Here is a 22,596-nt window from a genome sequence, read left to right as displayed (position 1 = left end):
GATATGAAACTTCCTGGCAGATTACAACTGTGTGCCGGACCGAGACTCAAACTCGGAACCTTTGCCTTTGGCGGGCAAGTGCTCTACCAACTGAGCTACCCAAGCACGACTCACACCCCGTCCTCACAGCCTTACTTCTGCCAGTACCTCGTCTCCTACTTTCCAAACTTTACAGAAGCTCTCTTGCGAATCTTGCAGAACTAGCACTCCTGAAAGAAAGGATACTGCGGAGACATGGCTTGGCCACAGCCTGGGGGATGTTTCCAGAATGAGATTTTCACTCTGCAGCGGAGTGTGCGCTGATATGAAACTTCTTGGCAGATTACAACTGTTTGCCGGACCGAGACTGAAACTCGGGACATTTGCCTTTCGCGGGCAAGTGCTCTACCAACTGAGTAAGGCTGTGAGGACGGTGCGTGAGTCGTGCTTGGGTAGCTCAGATGGTAGAGCACTTGCCCGCGAAAGGCAAAGGTCCCGAGTTCGAGTCTCGTCCAGCACACAGTTTTAATCCGCCAGGAAGTTTCATTGAAGAGCTACTTGATTGAGAAGTAGCGGCTCCGGTCTCGGAAACTGACATACGGCCGGGAGAGTGGTGTGCTGTCCACATGCCCCTCCTTATCCGCATCCAGTGACGCCGGTGGGCTGAGGACGACACGGCGGCCAGTCGGTACCTTTGGGCCTTCATGGCCTGTTCGGCAGGAGGAGAGGGAGGTGTTATAATATGGGTTGCGTTTGGGAATCGTGTAAATGTGGGAATTAGTCAGTCGTACATATAAATGAAAAAATTTACAACCCAGAGCGAAAAATGTGTCTATTGAAACATTTCATCGAGGCTGTGCAACTGCGTGTAAAGAATATATTGGAAACTAATGACGGACGTGACAGGTGCAGAAAGGCCGCCATTAAAAGTGAGGGACGGACGGCCGGGAGGTGGTGGGCGAGGACAGAGCAGAGTGCGGGCAGCGGGCGGAGCACGGCAGGGCGGGCGCGGCGCTCCATTTGGCAGCGGCGGCGCCGCAGCCGGCCGCGCTGCTCATTAGCAGAATATTGTTAACAAGCTGGCCCGCCCGGACCGACAGATCGCTTCCGGCAACTGCCGCGCCGCACCGCGCCGAGCCGAGCCCCGATGAATCGATAGGCGGCCGCCCCGCCGTGACAGCTGACCAGCTGCGCAGCTTCCGCCGCCGCGCCCGCCACACCCGGCTACACTCGCCGATCGCGTCGCCCCCACCTTCCTTCCACCTCACACCCCGGCACCCGGTCCACCTCGTGTACAATGCAGTATTGGCTACCGAACAGAACTCGCACCTGCAGCACTCTGACTGCGGCTTTGTCCGTACAGAAATACTGACGCCTGTTACAACACTGTTACAACACTGTTACAACGCTAATACAGTTTGCTAAGATGCAATATAATGAATTTCCTTGAGACAGAGAAGTTGCTGTCCATGCATCAGCACGGCTTTAGAAAGCATCGCTCGTGCGAAACGCAACTCGCCCTTTTTTCACATGATATCTTGCGAACCATGGATGAAGGGTATCAGACGGATTCCATATTGCTTGACTTCCGGAGAGCGTTTGACTCGGTGCCCCACTGCAGGTACGAGCATATGGGACTGGTTCCCAAATATGTGAGTGGCTCGAAGACTTCTTAAGTAATAGAACCCAGTACGTTGTCCTCGATAGTGAGTGTTGATCGAGGTGAGGGTATCATCTGAAGTGCACCAGGGAAGTGTGGTACGTCCGCTGTTGTTTTCTATCCACGTAAATGATCTTCTGGATAGGGTGGATAGCAATGTGCGGCTGTTTGCTGATGATGTTATGCTGTACGGGAAGGTGTCGTCGTTGAGTGACTGTAGGAGGATACAAGATGACTTGGACAGGATTTGTGATTGGTGTAGAGAATGACAGCTAACTCTAAATATAGATAAATGTAAATTAGTGCAGATGAATAGCAAAAAGGATCCCGTAATGTTTGAATACTCCATTAGTAGTGTAGCGTTTGACACAATCACGTCGATTAAATACTTGGGCGTATCACTGCAGAGCGATATGAAGTGGGAGAAGCATGTAATGGCAGTTATGGGGAAGGCGGATAGTCGTCTTCGGTTCATTGGTCGAATTTTGGGAAGATGTGGTTCATCTGTAAAGGCGACCGCTTATGAAACGCTAATACGACCTATTCTTGAGTACTGCTCAAGCGTTTGGGATCCCTATCAGGTCGGATTGATGGAGGACATAGAAGCAATTCAGAGGCGGGCTGCTAGATTTGTTACTGGTAGGTTTGATGATCACGCGAGTGTTACGGAAATGCTTCAGGAATTCGGGTGCGAGTCTCTGGAGGAAAGGACGCGTTCTTTTCGTGAATCGCTAATGAGGAAATTTAAAGAACCAGCATTTGAGGCTGACTGCAGTACTATTTTACTGCCGCTAACTTATATTTCGAGGAAAGACAACAAAGATAAGATAAGAGAGATTAGGGCTCGTACAGAGGCATATAGGCAGCCTTTTTTCCCTTGTTCTGTTTGGGAGTGGAACAGGGAGAGAAGATGCTGGTTGTGGAACGAGGTACCTTCCGCCACGCACCGTATGGTGGATTGCGAACTATGTATGTAGATGTAGATGTAGAGTACACTGGAGTGCAAAACTTAGGGTCGAATTTAATTTTCGCATGACGTATCACTGTCCGTCCGCCCATATACCTGAGTGGTCCGGCGGTCTGTCACGCCAAGAGCGCCGGGTTCGATTCCCGGCTGTGTCGGAGATTTTCTCCTCTCAAGGACAGGGTGTTGTGTGGTCCTCATTATCATTTGATCATCATCAATGGAAGGCAACGGGAAACCATCACTGAAATCACTTCCCTAGACGCTCATGCAGTGGACCTCTCTGACGAGGCATCACTCACGACAAGACCTGCCGTAAGGCAGAACACAACGTTTTTTATCACTGTCAAGTACCACAGCTCGATGAGACTTGGACTATACGTATAAAGAACTGTTACAGTATAGTACAGGATGTAGCTGAAATAGTGCATAATGAGGCGAAGGCAAATGACACATTTATTCAAAGACAATATCTATGACAATGAATACAGCCGGAAACAATGAATTAAAATTTGTGACATGGCTGGAATTCGAACCTGGGTCTGCTGCTCACTAGGTAGATGCGCTAACTACTGCGCCACCCTGGCACTGCGGCTAATACAGCCGTACGAATGACCCTAAGATGTCTCCCTCACCAATACAGACTCCAACTCACCCCTCAGCCCATCCTGATGTTCCTCTTCTTAACTCGTATCAGTATTGCAGAAGCTCTAAATATTGGAAGAGCAGCTTAGCACTGAACGCAATAGGGATAATCATTCCTGTACCTCAGGTATAGGTGATATATTATAACGTATGTTGCAGAGACGTATTAAGTCAATTTTGTCTTTGATAATGAGTACAGCCCGAAGCAATGAATTGAAATTTGTACCAAGGCTGGAGTTCCAGAGAGGCGCTACGGTTAGGTGATGATGATGTTTGGTTTGTGGGGCGCTCAACTGCGAGGTTACAAGCGCCCGTACAAATTCCCAACCTTTGTTCAGCCCAGACTCTCCACTTTCATGAATGATGGTAAAATGATAATTCATCTCGAGGAAGGTGAAAATCCCTGACCCCGCCGGGAATCGAACCCGTAAAAACGTTGTGTGCAGTGACGAATCGCGGCACAAAGAATGCCCGGTCAACGTCGTCTGCCAGCGTGTGTATTGCCAAGAGTAAAAGTCGGAGGCGGTGGTGTTATGGTGTGGTCGTGTTTTTCATGGAGGGGGCTTCCACCCCTTGTTGTTTTGCGTGGCGCTATCACAGCACAGGCCCACATTGATGTTTTAAGCACCGTCTCCCTTACCACTAGTGAAGAGCAATTCGCGGATGGCGATTGAATCTTTCAACACGATCGAGCACCTGTTCATAGTGCACGACCTGTGGCGGAGCGGTTGCACGATTATAATGTGCTTGTAATGGAATGGTCTGCACAGAGTCCTGACCTGAATCCTATAAAACACCTTTGGGGTGTTTTGGAACGCCGACTTCGTGCCAGGCCTCACCGACTGGCATCGATATCTCTCCTCCTAAGTGCAGCACTCCGTGAAGAATGTGCCACAATTCCCCAAGAAACCTTCCAGCACCTGTTTGAACGTATGGCTGCGAGAGTGGAAGCTATCATCACAGATATTTATTTTATTTATTTTATTTATTTATTTATTTAACCTGATCAGATTAGGGCCATCAGGCCCTCTCTTACATCGGACCAGTGTTTCACACATGCAGCATTTCACACATCAGAGTTACATCATGACAATACTTTAAATAAGAAAATTAGATTACTCTAGTCACAATATGAATAAAGAATAATCACTAAGACCTAATAAAGTAAGTACTGGCAGTATTTTTACGACAGGTGCTATACATACAAATTATGATAAAACTAATAATAGTAACAGTAAAAAAATTAAATAATAATAATAAACATGAGAAAAATTGGCAATAGTAATGACGATTTGTGCAGATGTACATTAATATCTTGGTGTGTAAGGTAGATGTTTACTAGTATAGCGAGTTTTTGGGGAGGGAGACTTAAGGAGGGGGAAAGAGGGAAGTAATGAGATGAAGTGCATTTGTGTACAAAGGAAAGCATTACTGTTGCTTAAGTAGATACGTCATTAACTGTTTTTTGAAGCTGGACATGTTTTTAAGTTCTCTAACATACCGAGGGAGGTTATTCCAGAGTCGGGTTCCCGCTATTGTAAAGGACTTGGAGAAGGCGACTGAGCGATGCAGTGGAACAGAGAGGATTTTATTATGATGGGAACGTGTGTTTCTATCATGTTGTTCAGACATAAGCGTTAAGGACTAGGAGAGATATGAGGGACAGTGTACATTTATAAGGCAGTAGATGAGACAGAGAGTATGGAAATCTCTGCGTTTGTCTGCACGCAGCCAGGACAATTTTGCATATGCTGGTGAAATGTGATCAAAAAGTCGAATGTCACAGATATATCGGACACAGGCGTTCATGACCAGTTCCAGAGGTCGCGAGTTTTCCTGAGAGAGGCCTTGTAGGATAATATCGCTGTAATCAATGATCGGGAATATAAGCGTTTGTACTAATTTCTTTTTCAGCTCGAAAGGGAAGAGTTTTTTATATTTTTGTAGGACATGAAGGGATGCTGATGCTTTTTTGCACACTGCAGTTACGTGCTCTGTCCAATTTAAATTTTCATCTATTATTACTCCCAAACTCTTTGCTGAGGGAGAGAAGTTAATATTTGTTCCATTTATTATAAGATATGGTACAGATTCCCGATGTTTTGGGCTAATGAGCTTAGAGTGACCAACAAGTACCGCTTGGGTTTTAGATGGGTTTAGTTTTAGTCCTATGTCCTGTGCCCATTTTGATAATGCATCGAGATCAGTATTGAAGTTTTCAATAGCTTTCTTCAGATTGTTTGGTTCCGCACTTAGATACAACTGAAGGTCATCAGCATACATATGATATTTGCAATAAGTCAGAACCGATGACACATCATTGACATACAGAGAGAAGAGTATGGGACCTAGTACTGAGCCTTGGGGAACGCCTGACACTACCTGCCGCCATTGTGATTTTATATTCCCGGACAGGACGCGTTGCTGACGAGACGTCATGTATGAGCGAAACCATTGCACTGCACTTGGTGAGAAATTTAGACCGCTAAGTTTGGCTAGTAAGATGTCGAAGTCGACAGTATCAAATGCTTTGCTGAAATCTAAGAAGCAAATGATAGTCGCTTCTTGTCTGTCCATGGCAAGTTTCAGGTCATCTGTCACCTTTATCAGTGCGGATGTTGTGCTTCGATATTTACGGAAACCTGATTGGTATTCGTCTAGTAGGTTGTTAGTAGTTAGGTAGTTGGTGAGCTGGTCATGGACTATATTGTGGAACAACACCATATTCAATTCCAGAGTTACCGATGGATGGCGCCACGAACTTGTAAGTCATTTTCAGCCAGGTGTCCGGGTACTTTTAATCACATAGTGTATGTGTTGCGTACTTTTGGGAGAAGCAATCTAAGAATTCGTTATAATCGGCATTCAGAAAGCACTGCCGATGCAGTCCATCACCTGAATTACTACATCTTCTTGATTTAGGTATATCCATGAAAAATGACCCATTCATTTTTGCTTCCGGTGCCGACAAGATGAAGTTTATTTTGAATAAAGTTTGAATGGCGTTCGTCATATGGTGCATGGGGAAGCAGAACTACGCAGATTCCGTGAGCACCTGTGCAGCTTACACAGGAACGTGCTTTTTACACTAGAAATAGAAAACAACGGAGCGATTCCTGTTCTGGATGTGGAGGCCTATAGACCATCTAGCATCAAACTAGGGTATAAACTCTTCAGGTAGCCGACGCACGTTAACAGATACCTACATGCTGATTCGCGCCGCCATTCAGCGCAAAGGAACACTGTGCTGCGTACGCCGACAGCCCGAAATCACCGGATTAGTGGCGCCAGCCACAAACAACACGAAATGAACGAGCTGAAGAAAACGTTCCGTGACAATGGATACAAGGTAAGAGATGTACAATAAGCAATGTGGTACAGTGAAGACAAAACAGACAAAGATGCAGAAGATACTCTTTCTGTTACTCGCATATCCTTATGTCACAAGCCGCAACGACCGTCCAAATAAGATTGTGCGTTGTGGAGGACTCAAACACACGTTTCTCAGCTGCCGCTAGATCCGACATCTGTTGAGGCTCGCTAAGGATCTCTCTGATGCTCTTCACACTGCAGGCGTCGACGAGCTTCGTTGTGAATGTGCCGAAGTCTACGTTGGTCAAACCGGGAGAGGCACTAGCGCTCGCGTTTCGGAGCGTGAGGATTACGAGGATTACGTGTGACTGGGGTAGGAGGACAGTTCAGCAGTAGCAGGATACCAACAGAAATGTGACCATCTTATCAATTCTCGAGAACGTCACGTGCTTTCTCAGTAGCCCTGGATGCAGCAGCGGAAAGAAAGAGAGAAGAGTGGCTACTGATTTAATTGAACGCCTTAAATCATGAACAATAAGGATGGATGCAAGCTACGTACGGCCTGGCTGCCAGCGATTCCAGCCTAGCGGAACGCGTGTTTTCGCCAGCCAGCAGCACAAGTTGACTTATGTTTATCAGTACAAACTGATGCCACGAGGGAACAGCCTTGAGGCCTTAACGTTTAGCTGCAGGAAAACGCTACTGCCTGGATACAAGCTGCCGATATCCTGTTGCCTTCCAGTCACCAACAAGAGATTACATACCAGTCACTTATGAGACTGGCACAGAAAACAGCCAGCCGATACGCTACTTCCAACTAATCGCCTACTACAGTTGCCTTCCAATGAGCCAGCGGGGTAGAGCCATCGCCTACGTAACAACCTCTCTTCAAATTTTCCAATGACAACGCAGGTGTGTGACGTCGGTAGCTACCAGATAATTGAAATATATGAGAACTGCCCCCCCCCCCCCCCATGAGCCATGGACCTTGCCGTTGGTGGGGAGGCTTGCGTGCCTCAGCGATACAGATAGCCGTACCGTGGGTGCAACCATAACGGAGGGGTATCTGTTGAGAGGCCAGACAAACGTGTGGTTCCTGAAGAGGGGCAGCAGCCTTTTCAGTTGTTGCAAGGGCAACAGTCTGGATGATTGACTGATCTGGCCTTGTAACACTAACCAAAACGGCCTTGCTGTACTGGTACTGCGAACGGTTGAAAGCAAGGGGAAACTACAGCCGTAATTTTTCCCGAGGGCATGCAGCTGTACTGTATGGTTAATAATGATGGCGTCCTCTTGGGTAAAATATTCCGGAGGTAAAATAGTCCCCCATTCGGATCTCTGGGCGGGGACTACTCAAGAGGACGTCGTCATCAGGAGAAAGAAAACTGGCGTTCTACGGATCGGAGCGTGGAATGTCAGATCCCTTAATCGTGCAGATAGATTAGAAAATTTAAAAAGGGAAATGGATAGGTTAAAGTTAGATATAGTGGGAATTAGTGAAGTTCGGTGGCAGGAGGAACAAGACTTTTGGTCAGGCGAATACAGGTTTATAAATACAAAGTCAAATAGAGGTAATGCAGGAGTAGGTTTAATAATGAATAAAAAAATAGGAATGCGGGTAAGCTACTACAAACAGCATAGTGAACACATTATTGTGGCCAAGATAGACACGAAGCCCACACCTACTACAGTAGTACAAGTTTACATGCCAACTACCTCTGCAGATGACGAAGAAATTGAAGAAATGTATGATGAAATAAAAGAAATTATTCAGATAGTGAAGGGAGATGAAAATTTAATAGTCATGGGTGACTGGAATTCGGTGGTAGGAAAAGGGAGAGAAGGAAACGTAGTAGGTGAATATGGATTGGGGGTAAGAAATGAAAGAGGAAACCACCTGGTAGAATTTTGCACAGAGCACAACTTAATCATAGCTAACACTTGGTTCAAAAATCATAAAAGAAGGTTGTATGCATGGAAGAAGCCTGGAGATACTGACAGGTTTCAGATAAATTATATAATGGTAAGACAGAGATTTAGGAACCAGGTTTTAAATTGTAAGACATTTCCAGGGGCAGATGTGGACTCTGACCACAATCTATTGGTTATGAACTGTAGATTAAAACTGAAGAAACTGCAAAAAGCTAGGAATTTAAGGAGATGGGACCTGGATAAACTGACTAAATTAGAGGTTGTACAGAGTTTCAGGGAGACCATAAGGGAAAAGTTGACAGGAATGGGGGAAAGAAATACAGTAGAAGAAGAATGGGTAGCTTTGATGGATGAAGTAGTGAAGGCAGCAGAGGATCAAGTAGGTAAAAAGACGAGGGATAGTAGAAATTCTTGGGTAACAGAACAAATATTGAATTTAATTGATGAAAGGAGAAAATATAAAAATGCAGTAAATGAAGCAGACAAAAAGGAATACAAACGTCTCAAGAATGAGATCGACAGGAAGTGCAAAATGGCTAAGCAGGGGTGGCTAGAGGACAAATGTAAGGATGTAGAGGCTTATCTCACTAGGGGTAAGATAGATACTGCCTACAGGAAAATTAAAGAGACCTTTGGAAGGAAGAGAACCACTTGCATGAATATCAAGAGCTCAGAGGGAAACCCAGTTCTAAGCAAAGAAGGGAAGGCGGAAAGTTGGAAGGAGTATATAGAGGATCTATACAAGGGCGATGTATTTGAGGACAATATTATGGAAATGGAAGAGGATGTAGATGAAGGTGAAATGGGACATATGATACTGCGTGAAGAGTTAGACAGAGCACTGAAAGACCTGAGTCGAAACAAGGCCCCGGGAGTAGATAACATTCCACTAGAACTACTGACAGCCTTGGGAGAGCCAGTCCTGACAAAACTCTACCATCTGGTGAGCAAGAAGTATGTGACAGGCGAAATACCCTCAACTTCAAGAAGAATGCAATAACCCCAATCCCAAAGAAAGCAGGTGTTGACAGATGTGAAAATTACCGAACTATCAGTTTAATAAATCACGGATGCAAAATACTAACACGAATTCTTTACAGACGGATGGAAAAACTAGTAGAAGCCGACCTCGGGGAAGATCAGTTTGGATTCCGTAGAAATATTGGAACACGTGAGGCAATACTGACCCTAAGACTTATCTTGGAAGCTAGATTAAGGAAAGGCAAACCTACGTTTCTAGCATTTGTAGACTTAGAGAAAGCTTTTGACAGTGTTGACTGGAATACTCTCTTTCAAATTCTGAAGGTGGCAGGGGTAAAATACAGGGAACGAAGGCTATTTACAATTTGTACAGAGACCAAATGGCAGTTATAAGAGTCGAGGGACATGAAAAGGAAGCAGTGGTTGGGAAGGGAGTGAGACAGGGTTGTAGCCTCTCCCCGATGTTATTCAATCTGTATATTGAGCAAGCAGTGAAGGAAACAAAAGAAAAATTCGGAGTAGGTATTAAAATCCATGTAGAAGAAATAAAAACCTTGAGGTTCGCCGATAACATTGTAATTCTGTCAGAGACAGCAAAGGACTTGGAAGAGCAGTTAAACGGAATGGATAGCATCTTGAAAGGAGGATATAAGATGAACATCAACAAAAGCAAAACGAGGATAATGGAATGTAGTCGAATTAAGTCGGGAGATGCTGAGGGTATTAGATTAGGAAATGAGACACTTAAAGTAGTAAAGGAGTTTTGCTATTTGGGGAGCAAAATAACTGATGATGGTCGAAGTAGAGAAGATATAAAATGTAGACTGGCAATGGCAAGGAAATCGTTTCTGAAGAAGAGAAATTTGTTAACATCGAGTATAGATTTAAGTGTCAGGAAGTCATTTCTAAAAGTATTTGTATGGAGTGTAGCCATGTATGGAAATGAAACATGGACGATAAATAGTTTGGACAAGATGAGAATAGAAGCTTTCGAAATGTGGTGCTACAGAAGAATGCTTAAGATTAGATGGGTAGGCCGGCCGCGGTGGTCTAGCGGTTCTAGGCGCTCAGTCCGGAACCGCGCGACCGCTACGGTCGCAGGTTCGAATCCTGCCTCGTGCATGGATATGTGTGATGTCCTTAGGTTAGTTAGATTTGAGCAGTTCTAAGTTCTAGGGGACTTATGACCACAGATGTTGAGTCACATAGTGCTCAGAGCCCTTTGAACCATTAGATGGGTAGATCACATAACTAATGAGGAGATATTGAATAGGATTGGGGAGAAGAGAAGTTTGTGGCAGAACTTGACTAGAAGAAGGGATCGATTGGTAGGCCATGTTCTGAGGCATCAAGGCATCACCAATTTAGTATTGGAGGGCAGCGTGGAGTGTAAAAATCGTAGAGGGAGACCAAGAGATGAATACACCAAGCAGATTCAGAACGATGTGGGTTGCAGTGGGTACTGGGAGATGAAGAAGCTTGCACAGGATAGAGTAGCATGGAGAGCTGCATCAAACCAGTCTCAGGACTGAAGACCACAACAACAACATGAGAACTGCAGCAAGTCGCTTGACGCGCCGGTAAATTAGTTGCTATATTAGTTCGTACTGAACGGTCCAATGCCCAAAATTAATTTATTCAGAATTACACCTGCCGTGGAAGCCTACGAACTTATAAGGGGTCCGTTTGTTGATAGGATATTGAAGATAATTCTCGCACGAGTCGGCTGACGGAGTTCCCCGAACTGCTTGTTTCGTCTTAACTGTTGATACTGGACGTGAAGTCCTCTCGATACCTGGAAATGCACTCATCTCTTACGATGACCGAGGTCGCTCTGACAGGTGAGGAGTGGTGGTCAGCCATGGCGAGCAGAGCGGCTTCGGTCGTTCCAGAAGCTATTTCAAGCCCGCTGAGTGGACCCAAACGAGGAGCACCTCAGAGAGTTAAGCCAGTACAGCCCGGCTCGGGTTTTGGAAACTGCGGGACCCTGAGGCGGCGGTAGGGGGTGGTCAGCGCTCGGAGTCCTCTTATCGTAAGCTCCGCGCATGCCTCGACGCCCACAGCTCAGCGCAGCGGTGGAACTTGCTGTACTACAGAGATTAGAGAGACTGCGGTACTTGTCTCAAGCGCCTACTGTAATCTCAGCTCGAGATTCACGAACGCCCGTTGGGCTCAGAAACATACCTTGTAACGTTCCATTTTAGAACGACGCTTTAACTAGCTGGGCACTGACACATAGATTTACGAAGTGATAATGTGTAGTGTAACAAGCAAGACTAAGAGTGGAACCAAACGTAGTAAATACTTTTTGTGTCACCTGACTGTGTACTGTTACAACCCAGTTAAGGCAATCCGCATTGTTGCCTGACAGGACATGATTGCTGTTAATGTTATTAATTTTACTTGCAATGAAAAGGAGAAAGCAGTGACGAAACATGTAGGCAAAATATTAAAGCTGACCAAGTCGATTGTGCAACGATTTTATCATGAGGTACTTGATGTTGAGGCGAGTCAAATTTTACTTCAAAGAAGAAGTAGCAAACTGCATGCAATAAATATGCCACCACATGGGTAAACGTGTTATTGATCATTACTTTCTCCAGTATTGTGAACAATAAAAGCAAATCCCAACTCTACCTCAATGGCCGATGTTGTAAAGAAGTGGACTTCAAAGGTAGCAAAGAAATTGTCAAGAGGACGGCATGCAGTCTAGGAGTCGAGGATGAACATAGGAGTCGAGGATGAACATCGAATAAGTGGGTGAACGGTGATGTGATTTAAGGTGCCACGCACCTCACCCTAAAGCCGTTCGCCCCCGTGGGCCTCCATTCAAGATATATCTGTCCACACAATGCGGACGAAATGAATTTATGCGTCATCCATGGATATGACCCACGACTGTCGAGCAGCAAGGTAATGTGATGTGTAAGCTCACAAGGTAACATGCTTTGGCACCAGTCTCAACCCAGTCAAAAGTGAATTTTCATTATCTTCTCTCATTTTGTCTGTTTTTGCCCTAGTTTCACTTCTAATAACCGTCTTCATTAAATTGACTGCATGAAGCAGAGATAAATATAATGGATTTCATATTTAATATGCAGCAGGTGCATACAAATTTATCTGTGATATTACAGTTTATAATTCTTCGAGTAATAGTTGTGATAGGAGCGTTGGTAACGTTAACTGTTCCTGCATCATGAACACTGTATGGTCACCTTGCCACAACGGCATTTATTATCCCATAAATTTAAGGAGAAACTGGTCATTAACATTCTGAAATACTGGTTTCGCTTCTTTTAATTTACAAATATAAATCGGCGTATAACACATTCAGCAGTCCTCTCCCTTATTTTCGGTCATTTATACCAATACATTTCTCACAGAAGAAAAAGGCAAGTGCGGTTAGGGCCCGCGCCCTCTGAGAGTTTCAAACAAACTTAATTATATACATGCTTAGTTCAGCTACAGATTATAAGTGATTGAGTTTGCGAGAGTCAAAATATGCTACATAAATGTCCATATGTTTTGGCTTCATTGACTTAGAAACTGAAATTTTTTCTTCGACAAGGAACTGTGTACATCAGTACCTGACGCAAATTTCAGCTTGATACCTCTACCACTCCCGAGAAAAATGAAGCTCAACAGAGGGATGGACAGACAACTAAGTAATCCCATAAGGGCTCCGTTCTTGCCAATTAAGGTACGCAACGCTAAAATCAAAAATTATCCTGCGATCAATATTGAACCTAAGTCCTTAATCGTGCCAGTCGTCCAACATACACAACTGGCTACGTCACCATTACTAGGATGGGGACTGCTTTAGTGGACTGTGCAGAATCTGATATCGCCCGGTGTCTAACAATGATTTCTCTTGCATGAAAGCACACCAATGTGAACAGCTTTAGTGTGAGCTAACTGGAAAGCAAAACTTAATTACTACAAAGTACGCTTTTTGATCCCCATCCCTGACCTGTGCACTCTCCTCGTGAGAAAGACTATTTCGTCTATGAAATTTGTTTTTTAAAAGTGCCGGAAGGAACCAATCGGAATCGGACTACATAGTTAGAAAAGGCGAATTACGTTAGAGTTTTAGAAAAATATGAGGCTCGAAAATAAAGTGGGCAGCGGTTTATTTGTATGAAATGTTGATTCGTATACGTTAAACTGAGAATAAATCTTCGCGAAATGATACTGTCTAATGAGTACCATCTAACAGAAGTTTAGGTCAATATTTAATTGTTGTGCTATAAATGGCATTGATGTACAGATGTTCGGCAGTGCTGCATTTGTAAGAATACTGAAGAGTACGCTGTTACTGTCGCCTCAGAGTTTCTTCAGTATAAACACAACCTTACTGGGAATGTTTTCAGCTCGATCCACCAGGTAATGTTTCTGCCCAATGGTAAATATAATGAGTTTCTAATACACAGGATTATTCATGTACGTCCAGGATTTCAAAAGACGTCTGCGTGAAATCTGCCAGACATTCAGAAAACCGATATGAAATACCTTTGTAATGAGAATAATCTTCATTCATTACGTTTTTATACCAGACAGCACAGGACACGTTATTGTCAAAGCTGTGATGAAGCTCACATTTATGGCAAGATACGAAGTCTGCCACTTTCACTAGACAAGCAGTAAGCATCAGTACTGGAAGCAAAAGAGACCAGTATTCTCAGTTAGGTGTAGAGAGCTTCGATGACTCTGGAAATCGACTAGTGTAGAAAATGGATCAGTTGGTAGAAGTGAACGGCTGAACTGGGCAACAGTTGTTTTAAAAACTTAAATACAAAGCATTAATGTTCCACAATAATACTATTTTAATTTCTCATTATGAAGCGGCTTTCGTATTCTTAGGCCATCGTCATATGGCTTAATACTCAAAAGAAACTCCGCGGAAGTTCATAGACATAGAAAGTTTGTTTTTCAAAGATATATGATTTTTTAACTATACTGATATATAACCATAAGCGTAATGTAGCATTCAGATTGGCTCTGAACAAATAAATGTAATATTACAGTATTTTCAAAGATTGAAAGTACAGGAGGAGGAGGAGATTAGTGTTTAACGTCCCGTCGACAACGAGGTCATTAGAGACGGAGCACAAGCTCGGGTGGGGGAAGGATGGGGACGGAAATCGGCCGTGCCCTTTCAAAGGAACCATCCTGGCATTTGCCTGAAGCTATTTAGGGAAATCACGGAAAACCTAAATCAGGATGGCCGGAGACGGGATTGAACCGTCGTCCTCCCGAATGCGAGTCCAGTGCGCTAACCACTGCGCCACCTCGCTCGGTGAAAGTACAGGAATGTATAAACCAAAATGATCTACAAGTGAGATTTGGCACAGAACACTACGTTACATGGACAAACTGGTGAATGTGATGAACAGGTCGAAAAGGTGGCAGATGGTAGAAAGTAGTCTATGGAATGTACATGTGGAACAGTTATAACAAACATGTTATTAATGGTGAGCGAAATATTAACTAGCTGTTGCTAAACTTATCAAACCAATATTTTTTATAAGAAATTGCTTCTCCATTTATAAGCAAATAAATTCATGCTAAGTAAATATAGTCTTGGTAACATATTGAGGTAATGAACCCTGTAAATGATGCTGCGTCAGTCCTACAAAGTTTACATCTGTGCATAGAAGCTATCAGGTTAGTAAGTAGATTAGAAGTGAAATTCTCGTTTGTATTTTGTGTCAATATTGGAGAAGTTGGAGGATGTAAGCACAGCAGTGAGCTGCGCCTTGCTTTTAGAGCACTAAACATACAAGTTGTTTCAGATAATGTTTTTTTCTATGTAACTTACAAAATAATAACTGAAGGTAATATCTACAGCGATAGGAAAACTTAAGAAACGTCACTCTTTCTGGGGAGTTATGAACTTAGTTTGTTTCGTTATTTTCTAGGGAGTTACGGCAAAGAGATTTGATTCTACAAACAGAATATTATACTTTTCTATCATGTAGACGATGTATACAAGTGAGCTGTGCACAAATCAATGTAAATCTTATTTCTACCAATTTTACGTAAGAAGCTACAAACGCTCGAAGTTAGTGGCCTGTGCCACGTGCTGTACATAACTCGCTGTGTTAGGATCGATGTTATGGTGGCGGAATCTTCATTTAAGTAAGGTGTTCAAACGAGTGCCGAATTTACTGAACGTTCAGCTGTGGACGAGATGTAAATTTTCTTGTGTCACGCAGGGAGAAGCTTCTTTGACGGGCGTTTGGAGTCATGTAAGGTTTGTTTACTCCACGTGAATATCCATGACAGACAGAACCTAAAGGCTCTTGAAGATCGGACGTAGCATGCAAAATTCTCAGCCATGACAAAAGCTTCAAAAATTTGTGGCGCAATTGGTCGTCGGTCTCTCCCAGGATCAATTCTCAAATCGCCAGTTAATTTGTACATACAAACACGTTATTCAACAGCGGTGCGAAAACATCTCTGCTCACCTTGTCCAGACACATATGACTGTTTGGAACTACAATGCACACTGATGCTTGTGTGTCAACCCCAGGTCACCAGATCAGAACCGGCACCCGATGTTAAGTCACGATGCTAACACCACTTAGAACGCAAATCCTCCACCCCACGTCTGAACATCATTCTTAAAAAGTTGGTTACACGGCTCAGGTAGCGAAAGTTTATCTTGGCAACCCTGTACATTCCTTTCACTTATTTTGTAAGTTCCAAGCGAAACACTTTATCGGAAACTCCCTGTATATCAGGTACTTCAGCAATACGTAAGTGGCAGTACACGTAGGGATAGCGTAACATACATCACGCAATTATCAATGTCTCTTAACAGGGTTATTAACGATAGTATGTGTCGCGTGATGAACCACGTGTAGTAGAGGAGACGATCATACGTACTGAAGCCACCTACCTTCCAGCGATGATAGAGACGCAGCTGAAGTTTAAAAAGAAATTTTTGATCTTCAGCCACGGATCACCAGCATACCTGAAATTTCTGAGGCACCTAATTGTGTTTTGCTTATGCATACAAACGTGTACTTCATTTGTCACAAACTCTGAATATTCTAAGGTTTGCTATCACGGAGTGAAAATTATTAACCATCCATTTGCAGCTATTCTTTAAAAACAGAGCACCGGCTGAAATGAGGAACTGTTAAAAGTATCGTCCAAGTATTCTTATCATCAAGTATTCACGTGAAGTGGTTTACGCAACCATGGGAAGTCTGAAGCTGAAGAATGGAGCGTTAAGAACGCCTTCTACGGAACAGTGCATGGAGGCGAGAGAGTGCATAGGGGTATACCACGTATTATACTAGGGTGAATCAACAAATAAGTCAGAAATGCTGGAATACGCCATACCTTTTTAATTTCGTGCCTATAGATATAAAGACAGCGCATGCGGCGTGAATAGCAGCTGATACACAGTATTCTGCGGCCGAAGGTTGGTGATCTGCAGTCAGACCAAGACGTCACATGTGCTACGAGAGTGTACTCAGCTAGAACTACGCAATTTTTGTGAGCCGAGTGACTGTCCGCCGTGCGCGTCGATAGCGAAATTCGATCCGTATGTGGTTACAACCGCATTTTATGGAAATTTGTGTTCAGTTTGATACAGGAATTTAGGAAAGGACCATAAAAGTCAAGCACATTGTTCCTCCAGTTAGGCATATTTCGCTACCCTCAGAACACATCGGCCTTGTCGGTTGCAGCAGTTTAAGGAACCAAATATGCTCGTTACATCCCGAGTGATTATTCGTTAGACGCGAACGCTGGTACAAGAATTCAAATATTCAAACTTTTAACGCCTGTTAGAATGATGGGATAAGCGTTTACAAAGACAGCATGTTGAAAACGAAAATGAATTTCAGGTTATGAGGCTTTGATGTGTGTGTCCCAGTTTGCGACTGATTTATTGACTCATCCTCACACATCATGATACCACGTTGTGAGTGACATTTCATCGTTGACGCTACGGGCACTACCTAATCTCTTACATGTGTACATTTCAATTATTTCTCCGACAGTCAATTGCTTTCCTAAAGAAGACGACAGTGACTGCTGTGGAAAACCTTGGATTATCATAGTGAGTTATTGCAGCAAGTGCACCGTGAACAGTTTATGCTAGCACATTATTGTTGACAATATTTCGTCCACATAAGAACTCAGTTGACTGGTCTTGCTGTTAGTGGTGTTAGTGCTGTTAGCCGGTTTTCTGGCAGCAGTTATAGTTATTTCATACTACGGGCTGCCTATAGTGGGCCTGAGGATTTTAATACTTCTCGCGATATTTGAATTTACCAGTGGGTTTCTCCTCAAGCTTGCATGGATTCAGGACTTTCCTTGCTTTTAAATTCGGCAAGAGTTGCACTTGGCGACCAAATATGAGACATCTTAAAGCAATATTACTGAAAGCACTCGATATAGCGAAGTCCACAAATAAGAAACGTTGCGGGAAGACATGGGTCACAGAAAAATGTAAACAATGTTGTGGAGGATTCCTTCTGTCTCGTCTCTAGAAAAGTTTGTAGCGTCACAAATCGATGATCTCTTTATACTCCAAGATTTTAAATGTAAACGTTATCCAGGCTTCTAGAGTTGTAACATAACAAGCTAATGTGCTGAAATGGTGTGGCATCACTGGCTACCCGTCGACAGCGAATCTCTGCATCACTCGATTCGTCTTATTTTGCTTGGCTTTGGAGAACTGACATATTACACATCCATTTTAGATTCAAACAAGGCAGAGTCTTACAGATTTTGGATTGACATTTCTGTACTCTTGGTAGAGGTGTGTCTGATGAAAATGTGATACGAAAATTGAAAGGTAAATTGCAGTGAACTTGCCACTGTGACGATGAGTGATTTCACAAAGATCAACGTCTCATAGAAAGTTTTTGTGTACATGGTACTATTACTACGTAACATTTTCTAACATAGTAACCCCAGTTTTACAAATATTGCACCAAAGTACTAGATGTGGCTATGGTATCGTCATCATTATATACTCGGACTCTTTCGTCGTGGCATGTCTGAATAAAATCTTCTCGGTTTTCATGCCACGTCATTTCGAATAAAATACTCAAGATCCCTCCAGATATCTTCGCCATCGCCGTAAACCAGAGTCCTTTAAACATTTTCCTCACTTTCTTACGATGACCTATGTCGGATCGCGACTAAGCTTCCGGTACGTGCGTCATCTAAATAAATATAGCATCTTCAGTTGGTATTAAAGGACTCTGGTTTACCAGACGAAGTGTTGAAGAAATTAGTGCCTCGTGCTGCCAGACCTACCAGGCTTTATCGACTGCCGAATATATACATAAAGAAAAGTCCCTTTTAGGCCCATTAGTGCAGTCCCTTACAGACTAGCAAAACATCTGGCAGGGGTTAGCACCATATTGTAAACTCATATAAAGTTGTAGAAATACTCAAGAAAGGATGCCTTGTGAATCGGCTGCTTCAATGCCATACTGTGAGAAAATGAGCAGAAAGTTAGGACCTTTGCTGCAGAGACATGGACTGAGGCCAGTGTTCCGGCCCGCCCCCAGCATGCGAGATATGATTCGTCCCGCCAAAAGATACCTTACCAGCCTTGGCAGTCAGTTGTTTTTACTCCTGATGATGGCGGAGATAGGCATCGAAGGCTTGAGTATCTTATTCGAATTGATACGTCTTAGATATCGACAACATTTTATTCATCATCATCATTGACACATGCAACACCCGGCTGGATGAAGGCCTCCTAGTCCAGTTTTCAGGTATACGCCTCCACTGAGTCACCGTTCATCTTTGTTCTTATTTCACGGTATTCAGTAAGGAACTGCTCATTCCATTCGCTTAACTGAATGTCCCGCTTGCCTCCATTTAATTCTCATTGCGGTCGCTGTTATGTATTCCGCTCCAGTGTCACACATTTTTAATGAGTGTCGTGTGTGACAGACACCGCTACGGTCGCAGGTTCGAATCCTGCCTCGGGCATGGATGTGTGTGATGTCCTTAGGTTAGTTAGGTTTAAGTAGTTCTAAGTCCTAGGGGACTGATGACCTCAGATGTTAAGTCCCATAGGGCTCAGAGCCATTTGAACCTTTTTTTTTTGTTTCACATAGCTTTTCAGCCCTAGCCAATAGAAGATTGTATTGCGCACAGTCCAACACTTCAATACACAGATTCAATAAATCTATACGTTGCAGTTAATTTGTGCAAAGACCTCTACGTCTATCATTCGCGTACAGGCAGAACATACACTCATCAGACAACAGAGCGCCATTGCACTCCCCACCCAACTCTTTCACTACAGCAGAGTAGCCATGGTTGATGGTGTCATGGTCTCAATGGTAGCCTGGTCTGAGGTACAAGTGACCTTAGTTCTGCTACAAGCAGGCGATTTCATATGGTACTTGGGGACACAAAAGGTGGGACATGTGCTTTGATTTCTGCCCTGTGTGTTGTTCGGTCCACCACAGCTGCTCGCACAATGCGTCACGTCTGATGTGCGCCTGTACTACGCGCAAGTCCAGAACATGGTCTACAGGTGTGGGAATATAATATAGACCACTGCTGGAAGTAACGTCAACTCGCCGACACACTGCGTCCAAAGCACACACTGGCAGGCCTCCATAGTGCCATCTCATCGCCCATGATCGTAAAAAACTGATACAGCAACGTGTCAGTACGCATATGTATAGATGCCACTGAACACACTCTTTGAGCATGTTTCATTTTTATCCAGTAGTATAGTTTTGTAGTTGTACGTGAAACAAATGTTAAAAATTGACTTGGAGATCGTCTGATGTACTGTAACGTGAAATCTCTCTAAAGAACAGACAGTGATATTAAGTAGAGTACATGCCGTACGCGATACTGTGATTAACATTACGATCGTAACATATGGATTTATGCTGGCTCTGAAGCGGAAGTGATTTTACTGTATCGCTGGGTGAGACAATTGAACAAATAAATAACGTGGCATCCGTTTTTAGGGTTCCGCTACTTTTACTAGTCAAGGAAACGCCACATCCTCCGCAAAAGGGAACGACTTACAACAATACTACGCTTACACTCAGATGACAAAAGTCAGGGGATAACGATATGCACATATACAAATGATGGTGCGGTAATATCACAAACACAATATATAAATTGGTGATGCTGTCATTTGTGCTTAGGTGACTCATGTCAGTAGGTGTCAGACTTTATTATGGCTGCATGACGCGAATTAACAGACTCTGAACGCAGAATGGCAGTTGGAGCTAGACGCATGGGAGATTGCATTTCGGAAATCGTTGGCGAATGCTATATTGCAACATCCGTAGAGTCAAGAGCGTGCCGAGACTGCCAAATTTCAGGCATTACCTATCACCACGGACAATGGAGTGGCCGGCGCCGTCACTTAACGACCGAGGGCACCAGCGTCCGCATAGAGTTGTCAGTGCTGACAGACAAGCAACACTGTTTGAAATAACCGCTGAAATCAATGTGGGACGTAGACGAATGTATCCGTTAGGATAGTGCAGCGAAATTTTGCGTCAATGGGCAATGGCGAGTGTCTTTGCGATACAGCGTGCAGCGCCTCTCCTGGGCTCGTAACCAATTCGATTGGACCTTCAACGGCTGGAAAACCGTGGCCTTTTCAGTTTAGTCCCTATTTTAGTTGGTAAGAACTGATGCAGGGTTTTGAGTGTGGCACAGACCCCACGCAGCCTTGGACCCAAATTCTCTACAAGGCACTGTGAAAGTTGGTAGTGGCTGCATAATGGTATAGGTTGTGTTTGCTTAGAACTGACTGGTCCTCCGATCAATCATTGATTGAAAATGGTTATGTTTGGCTACTTGGAGAGCATTTGCAGCTATTTATAGACTTCACGTTCCCAAATACTGACGGAAGTTTTATGGACGACAATGTTTCATGTCGCCGGGCCACAATTTACCGTGATCGGTTCGAGGAATTCTGGACAGCTCGAGCGAACGATTTGGTCAGACAGATCACTGGACATGAATTCCATCGAACATTCATGGACATAACCATCGAACATTCATGGACATAACCGATGGGTCAGTTCGTTTACAGAATCCTACACCGGCAACGCTTTCGCAGTTATGGACGGTTATAGCCAGCACGGCTCAGTATTTCTGCAGGGGATTTCCAAAGACTTGTTGAGCCCATTTCACGTTTAGGTGCTTCACTACACCTTGCAAAAGGAGGTCCGACACGATATTAGGAGGTATCCCATGACTTTTATCACCTCAGCGGTTTATTAGATTGGAGGATTTCCTGTAGAGTAACGCGGATACCCCTGACCGAGAGAACGAAAAATATCTTCAAGATGGGAGTGTTATTTTGGAACTGAATCAGCTTCAAGTCTGAAAATATTTCGTAGATGAATTCCATCACGAAAGACTTTGTGATGAAAGAATGTGCTGAGTAATACGTAGACTGACGAGATGCATATTGAAGTTTAAAAAAAGTCGTACATATGGTGAACCGCAACTCCGAAAAACTTTCAGAGGGATACCTTCAAAGGATTTTAGTGCAAGTGACTCTCGCTCTCCGGTGGCTCGTTACAGCGTTATTGCGCTTCGTTTGCTTTCTGGTCCCTGTTAGCTTTGCATTTGTATTGCACTGAAAATTGCGCACAACCAGGCAATGACCGATGGTGTGCGCTGTGTCTCTGGTTTCCAGCTGTTGCCAACGGTAATGCCCTCTTTAACTCGTTGCCCTCAAGTCTGCATTCAGTACTGCTCTATTCTGTATAGGGTTTTGTTTCCCAATGGTATTAGTTGTGCGTTAACAGTGATACACAGCAGTTCTACGGCAACGTTTACTGATGAAGAGTTGACCGATATTCACCTCGAGTTTGTGTTCACAGAATGCAAAGGAAGAGTGCATGTCGACGCTATGCTGATCTGTCCTCGCGCCAACGGCAACCGAATCGTAATATTTTTGCAAGTGACTGTTGTTGCATTAATGTATTTCTTGTGTTACACGTTTTGGTTATTGCTTATTACACACTTCTTCACCGTTGTAAAGGTATTTTCACAGAAACAAATGGGACTGCGTTAACAAACCGAATAACTCATGATTATGTACTCTGTAACGAGCCGCCGGAGACTGGGTCCCTCACACCAAACTACG

The 22,596-nt window shown here is 43.9% G+C and overlaps 1 protein-coding gene and 1 non-coding gene across 4 annotated transcripts in view; both read right to left on the bottom strand.

The window, feature by feature from the left end:
- LOC126191410 (hemicentin-2-like) overlaps nucleotides 1-22,596 on the bottom strand; it is a 1,933,978-nt gene that overhangs the window by 1,047,407 nt on the left and 863,975 nt on the right. The window lies entirely within an intron of this gene.
- Nucleotides 14,695-14,767, bottom strand: Trnaa-cgc (transfer RNA alanine (anticodon CGC)). Its single transcript has one exon. It is a non-coding gene; the product is annotated as a tRNA-Ala (tRNA).

This window comes from Schistocerca cancellata, chromosome 6, assembly GCF_023864275.1.
Source record: "Schistocerca cancellata isolate TAMUIC-IGC-003103 chromosome 6, iqSchCanc2.1, whole genome shotgun sequence".
NCBI lineage: Eukaryota > Metazoa > Arthropoda > Insecta > Orthoptera > Acrididae > Schistocerca > Schistocerca cancellata.
Note: the sequence above shows the minus strand (reverse complement) of the source record. Positions and strands in the feature narration are given on the sequence as shown.